At 43.6% G+C, this 18405-nt stretch overlaps 1 protein-coding gene across 6 annotated transcripts in view; it reads right to left on the reverse strand.

Annotated features, from left to right (window-relative positions):
- The window catches only part of TMEM45A (transmembrane protein 45A), a 65491-nt gene extending 47527 nt beyond the window's left edge, over window positions 1-17964 (reverse strand). The window contains exon 1 of one of the 6 annotated variants that reach the window (XM_072812529.1): window positions 17620-17964. The gene's annotated coding sequence lies outside the window, so the exon portion shown is untranslated. Of the gene's footprint in view, window positions 1-5069; window positions 5245-5375; window positions 5508-16541; window positions 16692-17619 lie in introns of those variants that run through there. The other 5 variants (XM_072812534.1, XM_072812533.1, XM_072812535.1 and 2 more) reach the window with 5 other exon arrangements.
- Between the last annotated feature and the right edge of the window lie 441 nt (window positions 17965-18405).

An 18405-nucleotide genomic window follows, 5' to 3' on the forward strand; every position in this document is an offset into this window, starting at 1 on the left:
GAAAATCTAGTGTGTGTATGTGCATGTGGGTTATATATAGATGTGTGTGTGTGTATTCTTTTATATATATATATTTGTATTATATATATATATGAAATATTTTGAAATCCTGCCACTAGGGACAACATGGATGCAACATGAGAGCATTATGCTAAGCAAACTAAGTCAGACAGGGACAAGTAGTATATGATCTCACTTATATGTGGAATCTAAAATAAAACAAAACAAAATAAAAAACAATAAAACTTATAAATATAGAGAACAGATTGGTGGTTGCCAGAGGTGGGAGAGGCAGGGGGGATCAAATGGGGACAAGTGGTCAAAAGGTACAAACTTCCAGTTACAAGATAAATAAGACCTGAGGATATAATACTCAACATGGTAACTATAATTAGTAACACTGTAGTGCATGTTTGAAAGTTGCTAAGAAAGTAGATCTTTTTTTTTTTTAAGATTTTTTACTTATTTATTTATTCATAGAGACACACAGAGAGAGAGAGAGAGAGAGAGAAGAGGCAGAGACACAGGCAGAGGGAGAAGCAGGCTCCATGCGGGGATCCCGACACGGGACTCAAGGATCTCTCCAGGATCACACCCCAGGCCACAGGCGACACTAAACCACTGAGCCACTGGGGCTGCCCAAGAAAGTAGATCTTAAAAGTTCTCACCACACACACAAAATTTTAACTGTGTGTCATGAGGGATGTTAAGTGGACTTATGCGGTAATCATTATGCAGTCTGTACACACATCAAGTCATCATGTTATATACCTAAAATTAATACAACGTTATCTGGCAATTATATCTCTATAGAAAAGGAAACAACCAATGGCCTAATTAAAAAGTGGGTCAAAGACCGTTCAGGCACCTCATCAAAGAAGACATACAGATTGTAAATAAGCACATTAAAACACGGTATCATGTGTCATTAGGGAATCATAATTAAAACAACAGAGAGACAGTAGGAGGCACATACTAGGATGGCTGCAACCCAGAGCGCTGGCAGTACCAGATGCTGCTGAGAAGGTGGAGTGATCGGAACCCTCCTTCGTTGCTGACGGGAATGCGATGTTGCACAGCAACGTTGGAAGACAGTTTGGCAGCTTCTCACAAAATCAAACTTGAATATTTACCCAGAGCTGAAAAGGTATATGCACGCAGAGGCCCGCACACAGATGTTCATACCAGCTTTGCTTACCACGGCCGCAACTCGGAGGCAACCAAGACGTCCTTCAGTAGTGAATGGACAAATAGAATGGAATAGTCCATAAAATGGAATATTATTCAGTGATAAAAGGAAATGAGCTCTCAAGCTACAAAAAGACATGGAAGAAACTTCAAGGCACATGACGAAGTGAAGGAAGTGCCAACCTGAAAAGGCTACAACACTGTGTGATTCCAGTTACCTGATGTTCTAGAAAGGCGTTACTGTGGAGACAGTAAAAAGGTCAGTGGTGGCCAGGGTGGCCACCTGGGTGGCTCATATCCAACTACCCACTCAGCTGTCCAACAACACACATCTTAGGATGGGAAGGGACGAATGAGCAAAGCACCAACAATTTTTAAGGCAAGTAAAAAATAAAAATAAAAATAAATAAGGCAAGTAAAGCTATTCAAGGGCAGCCTGGGTGGCTCAGCAGTCTAGCGCCGCCTTCAGCCCAGGGCCTGACCCTGGAGACCCAGGATGGAGTCCCATGTGGGGCTCCCTGCATGGAGCCTGCTTCTCCCTCTGCCTGTGTCTCTGCCTCTTTCTCTCTCTCTCTCTCTCTCTCTCTCTCTGTCTCTCATGAATAAATAAATAAAATCTTTAAAAAAAATAATAAAGCTATTCGATATGATATTATAATGGTGGATACAAGTCATTATACATTTGTCAACCTACAGAACGCACAACCCTAAAAGTAAACCATAATGAAAACTATGAGCTTTGAGTGAAAATAACGTGTCAGTGAAGGTTCATCAAAATGTATCTCTCACTTTCCAGAAACCAGCAGGGACAGCAAAAAAAAGGGGGGGTTGGAGAACCCACAGATTTCCTCTGTATCTGGCATCCACCCAGCATCTTAACATTGCCCCGGAGGAAAAGCCAAACATCATATTCTGTGCTCCCAAACAACTTTTGTTTTCATGACCCGAAGCTGGTGAGGTGTCCTTGAACCAACAGGAGGGAGTGGGGGAGTCAGCAGGCCCTCCGACTGACGGAAGGTGTGCCTGCTACAGGGGAGCTCTCCTGGTACCCCAACAAAAGCCAGCTATGTCCCATCCAGCCAAGTCATCCTCTGGCCTCGGCCCAGGAAAGATCCTCCCCCCACCCCAAAATAAGTTGTCAAATTCCACAGTCACTCGCAGCTCCTGCAGTCCTACAGGTCTGCTCAGAGCCCTAAGGAGCCACAGCCCCAGCTGGAGAAGCTTCTTTATGTGTCCTCAGTTCTTTTCCACTTTCACCATCATGTTGCTCGCTTTGTCGCCTCCCTCTGAAATCCCTCTAGTTTATGCCAATTTTGAAAGTTCTATTTTCTCTCCACCTCTAACAGGACAAGTGCTAAGACAGTACTGCCAGGGCCTCACCGAGAGGCGGCAAGAACAAGCCTCGGCCAGCTCCCCGTGATCATACCCCAAACGCACCCTCCTAGAAGGGCCTGTGTTTTGCACGCGAAGGCACCGTGCACAGCTGTGCTGGGACCCGGGATGGGCGGTGCGGCCACATGCCTACACCAGATGTGAAGGGAGTCCTCATGGGCCCTGTTGCAATAATGGAACCCCAACCCAAGCAGACCTACCCAGGGGCCGAGTCCCATTGTGCTATTTGCCGGCCCATTCCATAAGAATTCAAGTTTGCTTACAAAGACCGGTGACATAAAATAAAGATAAATGAGAAAAATGGGAAGTCGAGAGACTTGAAATCTCTGGATGAGTGGGAAAATTCTGGCTCCAGTGGCATGATCTCTAACTTCACAGTTCCCCACCTCGTTCTCTCCCCTCCTTGCCGGTCCTACATGATTCTAGCTTTCTTGTCAAGGTCACCAAAGACGCCCACGTTGCTAAATTCAATGGTCAAGTCTGTCTCAGCTTACCTGAGCCACTAGCAGAATTTCACAGAGCTGATCACTGCCTACTTCCTGGAAAATATTCATCCCATATTTTTCCTCTTCACGGGCCCCTCCTTCTTTCCTGGCTTCTCCTAATCCCTAGCTTCTCAAAATTATAATGTCCTAGGGCTCAGGTTTTAGAACTCTTTTCTATCTCCTCAGGACTGGGGAATCTCATCCCTTTTCACAGCACTCAGCAGTATGCTGTGTGCCCATGATTCCCAGATTTTTATCTATAGCCAGACTTCTCCCCGGAAACCCTCCACTCCTCATATCCAACTACCCACTCAGCTGTCCAACAACACACATCTTAAACTCAAAACTGTCCAAAGCAGATCTCCTGGCACCTTGACCAGATCTCCTACCTCCCATTTTCCCCACTCAATGACAACTTCATCCTCCCAGTTTTACCAAAAATTTTACGGTCATCCTTGACTCCTCTCTTTCTCTGACTTTCCACATCCAATCTGTTGGAAAATCCTGTTGGCTCTATCTCCAAAATATGTGTAGGATCTGACCACCTCTCACCACCTCCCCTGAGACCGCTCTGGGATAGACCTGGGTTATAAAAATGGTCTCCTAACTGGATTCTGCTTCTTCCTTTGCCCCTTTCAGACTATTCTTAACACAGAAGTCAGGATAATCCTGTTGAAATGTAGGTTAGGCTCAAGTCCTCATGATGGCCTACATTGCTCCACATGATTTAGCCCCCGTCACTTCTCTAATCTCCTCTCCTCCCTACCAACCGCACTGACCTCCCTGATTCTCCTTGAACACATCAGGCTCTCCTCTGCCTCCAAGTTGTACTTGCTTGAAATATTCTTCCTTCTTATCTCCTCTAAGACTTTGATCAAATACCTCAGGGAGGTCTTCCCTTATCTATTTAAAACTTCAAACTGTCTCAAGACCCCATCCCCTTTTCTTGCTTTATTTTCCCCATAATTCATCTCTTTCTAACATACAGCATAATTTACTGACTTATTCTGTGTATTGCAATTAGAATGAAAGCTCCATGAATGTAGGAAGTTTTTCTATTTTTCTTTACTGCTTCATTTCTGGCTCTTAGAACTATTCCTGGCATATAGTAAGTTGTTCAGTACATAAGTGTTGGATGGATGAACAGATGCATAAATGGATGAATAAATGAATGAATGGATGGATGGACAATGGATGGATGGAAAGAGTAGATGGCAGGATTTGTGCTTCCACTGCCAGATTCTAAAGATCCCAGAGGTGGGAAATGTCACAAATCAAGGAGAATTCAGCATGTAAAACACAGGTCTCCCCATATCTGCTCTGCCATGCTAGATCCTAACTTAAAATGAAGTGAAATGTCCATGGAATCATTAGAATTAGGCTAAGCTTAGTTTTGTCTCAATCAGCCATAGCCCATAAAAAGTTGGCTGGGAAAATATTCATGAATATGGGAGTTGAGAATGGCAAGCCATGACTATCCCCTCAAGAGGGATGGTGGAGTTGACACACTTAAAAGTACCAGTTTCTATTGAGTTTCTACCACGTGACAGATAGGACACCAGGCTCTTGGCCAACATTATGTCATTAACTTCTGGCCACACTGGGAAGGGGGTATTATTACTCCCATTTTACAAATCAGGAAACTGAAGTCCAGAGAGGTTATTTTCACAATATCCCAAACACATGGTAAGAATCAGTATTCAAACTAGATCTATATGAATCAAAATGTCTTATTCTCTACATACTAAAGATTACTCTAGAAATGGTGAACTAACCTTTGACTGTTTTGGATCAATTCTCCCTAGTCTCTCAGTACAGCAAACATCTTAGAATTGGAGCCGAAAGAATAAGAAAGAAGAAGTTAAAACTGAGTCTTTGCTTCTTAATTAATGCTGAAAATTTTCCAACAGAATAAAAAAAAATTGGTAGGCTAAAACTGGACACCTTTCAGTCACATTCACACACCAATGAAAAGTAGTAGGAAAACACGAGATTAAAACTTACCACACTACTACCTTCACCCAAATTTCTCATGGATCGTAAGTACCGAAGATGTGCTGCTCAGGAGCTAACAAATCCTGGCTGTTTAATACTCAAGAAAGACAAGCATATTTCACCAACATCAGCCTCTCAGCAGCCCCAGAGAAATCTCTTTTCTTCCTCCCACTCACATTTCTCCCTCAGCATTGTACACTGCCAGTGGCCTCCATCTCCACCCAACCTACAGAAACCTGGCCCATAACACCCTGCAATTAATATCATCAGACATGCAAGTCTGATTGTCAACCTAGTAGGCATGTTCTCACTTACCAAAGACACTGTCCTTTGCAGTCAGGGAGGCACTACTGACTCACTCCAAAACTTTCATTTATTCCTGCTCTCACCAAGTCTGTCTCCTGATTAATCATTTGTGTGAAACTGTCCAACCAGCCAGCTTAGAAGTTCAGTGTGTAAGCACAGCAAAAGTCGGTTCCCACAGGAATTAGGCCCACCCATGACTTTGTTTCCCTTACTTGGGCCAACCTTCCAAGCCAACTAGCTCATACCCACTCCTACCCAAGGGCATCTATGAAAACTAAGAAAACTCCAGAATGAATATTCACAATCATTGCTGCTGGCTTCAGCATTTGGACCCACCAACCAATCAGAATATTTCTTGGTTCTTGCTTTAAAAATAAGACCTGCTGGAGTGTGTGTACAATGCACCTATGAAGTTGAGGTTGTACTATCAAAATCCCATAAAACACTCTGCCCCTCTGTGTGTGTGTGTGTGTCTCTCATGAATAAATAAATAAAATCTTTTTTAAAAATCCCATAAAACAAAGTAAAACAAGGAGATTTAGAAAACATGTCTTTTCAAAGCATGGAAGTACCACATGTTGCCAAGACCTGACTCATCCTTTTAACTATAGGCTCTAAATTAGTACAGAGATTATTCTAGAAGGGAAAAGATCCTCTAAAAACAGAAAAGAGATTAAACATTAAATCAACGAAGACAAGAGAACGAGCCACAGTTTCCTGAGATGCCCACCTGGATACATAAACGGAGGAAAGTGATGAAACAGGCTCTTGATTTTACTTTCTCACTCTTACTACACTCGAGTGACCCTGAAAGCAGAGGTAGAACCAGCTATATGATTTGTAGGGCCCAGAGCAAAATGAAAATGTGGAGTTCTTTGTTTATAAATTGCTGAGATTTTCAGAACAGTGACAGCAGACCATCAAAACAAGCATGGGGCCCTCCTAAAACTGGAACCCTGCACAACTATACAGGTTGCACACCTGCAAAGTGGGCCCTGCAGACAAAGGATTTGTCCCCTGAGTGATTTAAAGAGACCTGAGAGAAACTGTGGATGAATTACATGCTCTCAGATGTCATGTCTCCTGGGTGGAGGGCCCTAGAGAGGAAAAGAACAATTTCTCTATAAGATGTAATACTGAACTGGACTTCCACACACGTGTCTGTTTCCCTGGGAGATTCACAAGCCTTCTACCTCTGTAACTGGTTTTTCCTTTTTTAAATTTAAGATTGACTGGGCCTAATTAACCTCACCAACTAGATTGATCTGGAAAGACAAATCTTGTAGCAGACCCAGTAAGAAATCTGAGTGCTTACTGGCAGAAAATTTCCTATAATTTTGGTTACAGAAGAGATTTCTCTACTCTATCAAATTGGAAGAGTCCTTGAGGGTGCCTGGGTGGCTCAGCGACGGAGCATCTGCCTTTGGCTGAGGTCGAGATCCCAGGGTCCTGGGATCGAGTCCCACATCAGGCTCCCCTGCAGGGAGCCTGCTTCTCACTCTGCCTGTGTCTCTGCCTCTCTCTCTCTCTCTGTCTCTCAAGAATAAATAAATAAAATATTTTTTTAATTGGAAAAGTCACTAAATTAATTAATTAATTAATTAATTAATTAATAAAATAGGAAGAGTCCACTTTGGTCATCAGTTTAGCAGCAGTCGAACTCTACAAGAACTAATTACAAAAATATAAGACTCAGCTCTATGGCTAAGGGAGGAAATTAGTCTTCAAGCAAACTTCCAAGAAAATTCTTGAGAAGATTGGTTCAGTCACTTCCTTTTTCCTCTTTCTGCTGCTTCTTCACTGGCTTTAAGTTCACCTTCATTCTTGCTTTTTTTTTTAGTCAACATGGATTCAGAACTGCCCTTGATGAGTTCCTTCTCAGATCATACCCACAGGAAAAGGACAAAAAGACAAACTTGGTTTGGGGATAATGGAGGAGAGGATATTTCTAAACATTATTTGTTAAATGAAACATGGAAAAATAAAGTGATGATGTGCCAAACAGTGTAGGAAAGCAAATAGCCATTGAGCCCACAGTCCTTCCTGAATTTTTTTTTCAGGCCTTACCAAGTGCCTCATTAACAATAATCCACTTCCACATCTGGCAATATGCTTTATGACTCAGCACAAGCAGTGATTGATAATGTACCAAAAGGAAAATTCAGAAGCTTAAGTGGGCCGAGTAAGAGTCAAAACTGTTTTCCATAAAATGTAGGACTGTCCTTTCCGAAGGTAGGAGCAGGTACTTTTTCACTGATAGCCCTAATCTTTTTTTAATTATTTTTATTTGAGTGTAGTTGACACAATGTTACATTAGCTTCAGGTGTACAACACAGTATCTGACAAGTTGATACGTTATGCTAGGCTCACCACAAGTGTACCTGCCACCTGTCACCATATAGCACAATTACAATTCCTGATGCTGGGCCTTTTATTCCCATGACTTATTCATTCCATAACTGGAAGCTTGTACCACCCACAACCTTTCACCCATTTTTCCCATCCCTCCCACCCCCTCCCCTTTGGCAACCATCAGTTTGTTCTCTGTATTTATAGGTCGGACTATGCTTTTTGTTTATTCTCTTGTGGAAAACTCAACTCCCATCCAAGAAGCAATCAGAATGTCACCACCTATCAAGGTGCAGAATCGGTTTCATCCACTCACTACCCCACCCTCTCTTACTCATTACCATCGTGAAACACAAATAATTAAAAATAATGCCAAAAGCAAAACCAACAACACTTATCACAATTAATAAGATAACAATTACATATTATCAAGTTTTTGCACATTTCTCTCCAGAAACCATAATCTTTGTTCTGAATGGCATCTTTCTGGTAGGCTCATGGCCCCTCATATGCACAGGAGTATGGAAGGCAGCCCTGAGTTCATCAGATAGAGGCAGAAGAAATCACCTCTCACCCATGCTCTCCTAGTCTGTCTTGCATCTACCTCTCTCTCAGTGGAAAACATGAAAGGAACAGAACCTCCTCCAAACAATGCTGATTTGGAAGAAATTAAAGTGATAAATAGACTCCATCTATCATCTAGTGTGGCTGTTCTTACTGCTGCTATTATTATCAAATACTGCAAATGATTCATTTCTGCTATGAGAACCATCACAGTGACATAAGAATACTGACCAGCATCCATCCCTGCATCCCAATCCATAGTATGGTCATGGCTGGAAGAAAAGTAGTTTTCCAAGACATCTGACTGAAAGCTTCCTTTCTAGATAAAAAAAAAAATGTGACTTTAGCTCTCCTTTAAAAGACAAACTGGGGCACCTGGATGGCTCAGTCGGTTAAGCACCTGCCTTCAGCTCAGGTCGTGATCCCAGGTCCTGGGATCCAACCCGGTGTTGGCTCTCTGTTTAGTGAATTGCCTGCTTCTTCTTTTCCCCTCTACCGCTCCCCCTGCTTGTGCTCTCTCTCTTTCCCTCTGTAAAATAAAATAAAATAAAATAAAATAAAATAAAATAAAATAAAATACAAACTGACTTCCAGTTTTCCCAAAGAGTGAGATTTAGTCCCTATCCTCCAAAGAAAGTAAAATCTCTATCAAATGATAGCAATAATATATTGTTGTCATCTTAAGAGCTTTTGTAATAATCGATCTGGGTTACATGTTAATAAATGTAACCGAGAAATGAATCATAGGCCTTATACAGAGCATCCGAGGAACGTGTAAGTTGTATGAAGAACAGCAATATAACTGCACAAAGCAGGTAAGAATGACAAGGTGCTCAGCAGCCAAACAGGAGAAAACTCATTTATTCTATAAACTTGTCAAGTTACTAAATTGTACACCTGAAACTAATGTAACATTGTGTGTGAAGTATATTCAAATGTTTTTAAAAAATAAAAAAAACTTGTTTGTTCCAGCAGCAAAGCATTTATGCAGAGATATCCAGAAGATAGGGTGTCAGACTGGACTTCAAGGAAGAGTAGAGCAGCGAAACAGAAAAACTGTCCAATTCGCAGGAGAATAGACAGCCCAGGCTCAAAGTCTGGGACTCAGCTATGAACCTCCAGAGCTTTAAGCCCAAGCCTGACTCCTGGCATCCTTCTCTGACCTAGCCTCATACCTCTAGTAATGAAATTAAGTCCTGCCTCTTCAATTTCAGTCACAGTCCCAACTGGACTTTGCTGAATTCACCCCTCATGTGCTTCTGTTGTGTTTCAAAGGCTTCTGGTTCTAGACTCCAGCTTAGCCAGGCCCCTTAGATCTGTCAGCAGATCTTGGCAGCCCTGCTTGGGCCCTTGTTGCTCTATAAGGCCTATGATTCTGAGTCATCCATTAGCCTCAATAAATTATCCTCACCTCACTCCCCACCCATTACCTCCTACTCCTAGTTCCAATCCTTAGGATGCATAATGCATTTGACCAGTATTACTCTTAGCTGACTTTACCTCACCATAATTCAATGGGGAGGTTGGAGTTATCAAACACAGAAAAAGAATTTTTTAAAAAACAATAATATTCATTGTTCTTCTGAGACAGAAGTTCTTCTGAGAACTGAGCCAAGGTAAAATCAACACAGATCATGGTTTGGCAAACTTTGGCCTATTATGTACAAAATGTTACTATACTGAAGACCTCAACTGTTTGACTTTTTAATAGTACAAATATGTGCATGTAAGTACACCTCCAGGACAGTCAGGGATAGTGTCTATATTTCCATTTTAAATACAACTGCTTCATTATTTTGGAGTGCCAGACATTGTGAATTTTACCTTATTGGGCCCTGGGCATTTTTTTTATTCCTATAAGAAGTACTTTATGATCCTATAATTCCACTTTTAGGTATATATCCAAAAGAACCAAAAGCAGGAACTCCAACAGATAATTGTACACCAACATTCATAGCAGTATTATTCACAATAATTAAAAGATGGTGTATTAGATAAGGTTCTCCAAAGAAATAAAGCTAATAGGATGTCTATGTATATTTACACATCTGTATGTCTATATCTATTGTCTACATATAGCTAAATCTATAACTGTATGTGTATATAGAGAGATTTATTTTAGGGATTGGCTAACATGATTATGGAGGCTGGCAAGTCCAAAATCTTCAAGATAAGTCATCAGGTTAGAAACTCAGGGAAGAGATGATGCTGCAGTTTAAGTCCAAAGGCAATCTTCTGGCAGAATTTTCTCTTGTTCAAGGGACGTCAGTCTTTCTCTATAAAGACCCTCAAATGATTGGACAAGGCCACATAATGGAGACCTATCTGCTTTACTCAAGTCTACTGATTTAAATGTTCACCTCATCTAAAAAAATACCTTCACAGAAACATCTAGAATAGCTTTATTTGGTTAGTGTAGCCTAGCCAAGTTGACATAAAAACTTAGCCATCACAGATGGAAACAACCCAAATGTCCTTCAACAGATAAATGGATAAACAAAATATGGCATACACATACAATGGAATATTATTCAACCTTAAAAACACATGCTATAACATGGATGAAACTCGAAAACATTATGCCAAGTGAAATAAGCCAGTCATAAAAGGACAAGTATTAAAAAAAAAAAGACAAGTATTGTATAATTCCACTTATATGAGGTACACAGAGTAGTCAACTTCCAGAGACAGTATAGTAGTGGTTGCCAGTCAGAGAGGGTAACAGAGAGTTATTGTTTAATGACTGTGGAGTTTCAGTTTGGTGAAAAAGTTCTGGAGATGGATCGTTGTGATTGTTGCTGTGAATGTACTTAATGCCATTGAACTACACACTTACAAATGGCTAAAATTTTGTCATGCTTCTTACCACAATAAACAATGAATTGCTTATATGTATAGGCTTTACTGTGAGTAAAGACATTATACTAAATTCTTTATATAGATTTTTCTCATTTAATGCCTATTGATACCCCCCACTTTATAAATATAATAAAGCCTCCTAGAGAAAGTGACTTATTCAAGGTATACTACTATGAAGCAGATCTGCAATTGAAGCCCTCAAAGTCTGACTCCAAAGTCTCTGTGCTCAGTCAGAGTGTTATACTGAAAAGAGTGACTACACTAGTATATTGAAGTAAAAAGCAAATTAAAATATTTTTCAAATACTATTTTAAAGTTGATTTGAGAGTTAAAGAATATAAAATACTTAAATAATGAAGTGCCAAAAAGATATCAAATCCAGACTGGGTATAACTAATAATGGGACACCTAAAATAACCATACATTGACCTTCATAATGAGAAGTTCTTATCCCCAAACCACAACATCTCCAGAAATAAGACAATAAACTTTGAGGTCCAAGAAATAGAAATAGAATATTTACCTGACACCTGCCTCATTTTTCCACAAGCCTTGGAGCATCTTAGTTTCTCTATTTTTTTAAATAAATATGTTGTGGTTCCAAACATCAATATTTTCAATGATGAAAAATAGCTTTCCACCATTTCACAATGATGAAAAATAGCTTTCCACCATTTTCCACTAGTGCTGGAAGTCCTAGCCACAGCAATCAGACAAGAAAAAGAAATAAAGGCATCCAAATTGGTAAGAAAGAAGTAAGACTTTCACTATTTACAGATGACATGATACTATATAGAGAAAACCCTAAAGACTCTACTAAAAAAACTACTAGAATTTATAAATGAATTCAGTAAAGTTTCAAGATACAAAATTAATATACACAAATCTGTTGCATTTTTATTTATTAATAATGAAGTAGCAGAAAGGGATATTAAGAACACAATCTCATTTACAATTGCACCAAAAAGAATAAAATACCTAGGAATAAACATAATCAAAGAGGTAAAATATCTGTACTCCAAAATATAAAACACTGGTGAAGGAAATTGAAGAAGTCACAAACAAATAGAAAGATATTCCAAGCTCATGGATTGAAAGGACCAATATTATTAAATGTCCATTCTATCCAAAACAATCTACGTATTTAATACAATCTCTATCAGAATACCAACAGTGTTTTTCACAGAACTAGAACAAATAATCCTAAAATTTGTATGGGACTTCAAATAGCCAAAGAAGGGCAGCCCGGGTGGCTTAACAGTTTAGTGCCACCTTCAGCCCAGGGTGTGATCCTGGAGACCTGGGATCGAGTCCCACATCAGGCTTCCTGCATGGAGCCTGCTTCTCCCTCTGCCTGTGTCTCTGCCTCTCTCTCTCTCTCTCTCTCTCTCTTTCTGTGTCTCTAATAAATAAATAAATAAATAAATAAATAAATAAACAAATAGCCAAAGAAATCTTGAAAGAGAAGAATAAAGCTGGAGGTATCGCAATCCCAGTTTTCAATTTGTATTACAAAACTATAGTAATCAAAACAGTAGGGTACTTACATAAAAACATATACAGATCAACAGAACAGAATAGAGAGCCCCAATAAATCCACACTTGTATAGTCAATTAATCTATGACAAAGGAGGCAAGAATATACAATGGGGAAAAGACATGCTGGGAAAACTGGACAGCTACATGCAAAAGAATGAAACTGGATGACTTTCTTACATTATACATAAAATTAAACTAAAAACAGATTAAAGACCTACATGTGTGACCTGAAACCATAAAACTCATAGAAGAAAACATAGACAGCAATTTCTTTGACATTGGCCATTGAAACATTTTTCTGGATCTGTCTCCTAAGGCAAGGGAAACAAATGCAAAATTAAACTATTGGGACTACACCAAAATAGGAAGCTTTTGCACAGTGAAGGAAACTATGAACAAAACTAAAAGGCAACCTACTGCATAGGAGAAGATATTCGCAAATGATATATCCAATAGGGGGTTAATATCCAAAATAGATGAAAAATTTAAACAACTCAACCTTCCAAAAAACAAATAATCCAACTAAAAAATGAGAAGAGGAGCTGAATAGACATCTTTTTTCCAAAGACGACATATAGATGGCCAGCAGACACATAAAAAGATGCTCAACATCACTAATTGTCAGGGAAACAACAATTGAAACCACAAGATATCACCTCCACCTGTCAGAAAGGCTAGAATCAAAAAGACAAGAAGCAAGTGTTGGCAGAGATGTGGAGAAAAAAGGAACGCTCTGCAGTATTGCTGGGAATGCTAATTGGCAAACAGTATGGAGGTTTCTCGAAAGGTTAAAAATAGAACTACCATATGATCCAGTAACCTCACTATTGGGTATGTGCACAAAACAAATGAAAATACTAACTCAAATATATAAATATACCCCTGTGTTATGACAGCATTATTTACAATAGCCAAATTATGGAAGCAACCCAAGTGTTCTTTGATGAATAAATAAAGATGTGGTACATACACACAATGGAAGGCTACTCAGTCATAAAAGAAAAGAGAATGAAATCTTGCCATTTGCACCAACATGGATGGACCCAAAGGAGGTAACGCTAAGTGAAATAAGTCAGACTAAGAAAGACAAATACCATATCATTTCACTCATACATGGAGTTTAAGAAACAAAACAAATGAACAAAATTAGAAGAGTCAAACAAAAGAAGAGACTCTTTTTTTTTAAGATTTTATTTATTAACTCATGAGAGACACAGAGAGAGACAGGGAGAGAGAGGCAGAGACACAGGCAGAGGGAGAAGCAGGCTCCATGCGGGGAGCCCGATGTGGGACTCGATTCCAGGACCCCGGGGTCACGACCTGAGCCAAAGGCAGGTGCTCAACCACTGAGCCACGCAGGTGCCCCAAGAATAGACTCTTAAATACAGAAAACAAATTGGGGGTTGCCTGAAGGGAAGTGATGGGGGAGGGGTGAAATAGATAAAGAGGGCCAAGAGTACACTGATTGTGTTGAGCACTAGTAATGTGTAGAATTGTTGAATTATTTTACACCTGAAATTAATATAACACTGTGAATTATATTTCAATTTTAAAAATTGTGGTCCCATTTATATTTTTTCTTTTTCTAAGATTTTATTTAAAATAAAAAAAATAAAATAAAATAAAAAAGATTTTATTCATTTATTTGAGAAAGAGAGAGAGAGCACCAGCGTGGGGAGGAGCAGAGGGAGAGAACCCAACCCTTGGGATCTGAGGACCCAAGGATCTCAGGTCCCTGAGATCATGACCTGAGCTGGAGCCAGACACTTAACCGACTGAGCCACCCAGGTGCCCCTTATTTATATTTTCAAATTATGTTTAGATCTGTTCCTGCGAGTAGCTCCTCACAGAAGGACTGAAAAGGATATAAGGAACCAGCGACGAAAGCTCCCGGTGGGGAGCGTAGCAAAAGGAGAAGAAAGCAGGTAAACAAAGGGGAAACAATTGCTTCTGATTCTTAGACACTTCCAGCTTTTCAAAAAGGATCATCATCCAGCTGGTATTTCTAGAGCGTCTGCTATACATCGGGGCATTGTGGCAGGTTTGGTTCAGACAAATGAAAAGACAGAGTGCTGGCCTGCGCTGAGCCCCAGACGTGAAATGCCTTCTGTCTCCACGCACAGCACATCCCATACACAGGACACCTGTTGATATTCTGGCCCCTCCAGGGAAATTTTACCAAATGTGCCCTCCCCCTCCAACGATCCTACTCCCGTGGACTTCTGGACTCCATCAGGACAAGCAAGAGTGGCCCAACCACATATAGATAGATGAGAGAGAGACAGAGAGAGAGAGAGAGAGAGAGGTGTAGCCTAGTCGTTAGGGTTTGGCCTCCAGAGCTAGACGGGGTGTGCATGTGCCACTTGTTCACCGTGTGACCTTGAGCAAGCCTCTCACTATGACTGTGCCTCTGTCCCCTCAGTCAATAGTACCCATCGTCCCGGGGCTGGTAAAAGGATCGCATGAGCTAAAACCCAGTCAGCCCTCAGAGTCAGGTTTGCCTTGTGTTCAGTGGTCAGGAAACGCTGGCTGCGCACGTCCCAGCGAGCCACCTGCAAGCCAGGACTGGCCCAGCAATGGGAGAGGAAGGGAAGAACGGTCATCCAAGGGAGCAGGGACCTTAGAGATAATTGCACGGATGACAGCACGAGGAGGGGCGTAAGGACCCCATGTGCTGCCCGAGGTCACACGGGTGGTGGGCAGCAGTGCCAGGGCCAGGACTCGGTCCTCTCTGCCCCAGCAGAACGCCTCAGGGAGAAGGCAGGAGCGCTCCCAACTGCCCCTCCGCTTGGGGACACTTTGCAGGTTTTATCCACAGCCACCCTGCACACTACACAGTTACAAGGACTGGGAATAGACGATTCTCGCAGCAGGGGTAGACACAGTGTGTGGGGGGCGGTGGGGGGTGGGGGGTGCAATCACATCCACAGCAAAGACTGGGCAAGACCTGTTTCTAAGACATATGCTGGGGAAGAGCCCAGAAGGTCAGACCACTTCAGCAGAGCTCCCAGACAGGTGCCACAGAGTCTAGAAGGTTTGGCCCAGGCTCACTGCTCAGTCCTACCCACACGGCCTGCAGGCCCTCAAGGGAGTCACGGAAGTAGTGCAGTGGATTGGCGAGAGGTGGAGACAGGACCCCGGAGACAGATGGTTCCAGAAACACTATATAACGGCTGCCATTTCCGCCCCGCCCACCTATGTCCCAAGCCTCCTCTCCCCCCACCTCCCCCCGGCTCTCCACACCATCCTCTCCTACCTCTCCCACCTCCCCAACCCTTCCACCCACGAACCGCTCACAGATGATCCTGCATCACAACCCACCGGCCCCGGGACAGATGGACACCTCCCAGCCTCGGTGTTCTCCCCGGGCTTTCCCTTCCTGCGAAACGCCTGCCACCTGCTCCTCCATGATCCCTTTCCTCTCAACCCAAACTGCTTGGCAAAATCCTCCCCGAGAAAACCAACCAAACCCCATCCTACAATAACAAGTCCCCTTTTCACCGTCTTTACTCCCAGAACCTTCCAGCTACTTCTCTGACACCTGATCAATTCCACTCTCCTCCCGAGACCTCTCTCCTTCCCAGCCTCATGCAGTGCATCGTGACCAAGAGGTCAGCCCTCGGCAAATGCTAGCTGCTAGGCCAGAGCTCAGAATGGTGGCGGGGACCCCGGCAGGCGGCAGAGGAAGCCGAGAAGGAAGGAAATGGAGAGGGAGTCCAACAGCAAAGACTCACTGGGTGCCAGAACTATGGCTTAGCCCAGGTTAACTCACTTCGTCCTCGAGACAGCCCATGAGGCAGGTGCTATGAATATCTCCACATTACGGAGGGGGGAACTGAGGCACAGATGGGCTGAGTAACTTACCCGAAGTTTAAACGCTGGGGTCGTGGGTTGAACCAGGCCAACGGGCTCTTGCCGTTGTTGCTCGGCGACACTGTTCCCTCTAACCCTGCCCATCGCTGAAAACCACTTCAAACTGTTCCACCCACTGTTTGCACTACCATCCTGATGCAAAAACACTCTGCAACTTGCAATTATGGCACCAAATCCCCACCTATTGCTCTCTGAGCCAGAAATTACACGTCAATTCGGGCCAGATCTGCCGTGACAGTAAATATAACATATGACAAAGTCTCAAATCCAAAGCATTGCTCAAACAAAATTACAGATATTTTGAATGGAATGGGCCTCGGGCCACTCACCTAGCTCAATATTTGCTATCACGTCCCTTCTAAATCCTGAAATATGTGCCACAATGATCTGCAAGTATCCACATCTATGACCCTAAGTAATAGTTTGATAGGATTATGGGATCAACATACAAGTATAAGGTCATCAATGCATATAATCATCTGTCACATATTCAATGTGGTTTTTTTTTTAACAACCATAAAGGAATTTGGCCTCCCCCTATGAACAGCAGAACACAGAAAAGACATATTTGGGTTACAACTACATTCACAGCAGTTACCTATGGAATTCAGAATGTTAGTTACTTAATATTAAACATCCTATTAACAGAAGCAGAAGTTTCCTTAACTCGGAATAAATCTGGTAACTTTCCCAATCTTCTGTCAAAACAGTCAGGGAAGGGCGACTGGATAAAGATTTCAGCTTTAACAAATGTGCACTCTGTCCCCGCAGAAGGAAAACCGGAAAAGAAATTCACCAGTGGATTCCGCTCCGAGGTCTGGGGAGGGTCACGACAGGATACCCGCTAAATCTCGGTTCCCAGGAAACTTTTAAAACAACACACACGTAACCGCCCCCCTCCCCAAATTAAAGTGTTAGCAAAGCAGAAGAAAAGGAAGCTGGGGGGGGGGGGGGTCTGCGCGGGGCGCGCCGTTTGCATCCCTGCGGGGAGCAGATCGAAGGAGCGAAGCCGCGCAGGAGAGAGGCCCCGCGGGGGCAGTGAGCTCCCCGGCCCGTCTCCCCAACTTACCCAACTTGGTGTGTTTACCCCACACTATTTTTCTCACTTTGCCAGTGTTAAATCAGACAGCAGCTGGGCTTTTGTTGTTGCTGATGCCAGAGCCCCATGAAAATTAAACTGTGCGCTGGACGGGCTCTGGCCGCGTCTCAATTAGCGGGGGTGGGGGGGTGGGGGTGGGGGTGGGGGGCGCTGGAAGCTGGGATCCTCGGTGGCTTCTCTGGGAATATGAATAATAGTAAGTGGCCGGCCGCCGAGGACGTGGGGGACGTGCCCAGCTGACGTGGGGCCCGCCAAGGGGCCGCACAGCCCCTCGGCGCAGCTGTCCAGATGTGCCTCATCTGGGCCCCCCCGCGGGGCACGGAGCTCGGCGGGCCGGCGGCCCGGAGCCGCAGCTCATTGGCGGCCGCGCCCCCTTGCTGGCCGCCCATTGGCCCGGCCGCCCGCCACTCCCGCCGCCGCCCCGCCCCGGCCCCGCCCCCGCCCCGCCCCCGGCCGCCGGGCGGGCTCGCTGCATCCCCGCCGGGGACCTGGGGGCGCGGCGCGGGCGCTGATGTGGCAGTCGGCGGGGCAGCGGGCCGGGGGGCCGGGCGGGGGACCGGGCGGGGGGCCGGGCGGGGGGCCGGGACCCGCACAGCCGGGCCTCCGGGCCGCTAGGCTGCTTGGCTTCAGCCGCACGACGATCGCAGCCTGTTCTTGCGCTGAAACCCAGGCGCGCCCGAGCTGGCGCGAAGCCCCTGCATTTCCGAGGGAAGAGCCCGGCCCGGGACGCCCCCCCCTCCCCCGCCCCCCCCCCCC

The sequence above is a fragment of the Canis lupus genome, chromosome 35 (genome assembly GCF_048164855.1).
Source record: "Canis lupus baileyi chromosome 35, mCanLup2.hap1, whole genome shotgun sequence".
NCBI classification, from domain to species: Eukaryota; Metazoa; Chordata; class Mammalia; order Carnivora; family Canidae; genus Canis; species Canis lupus.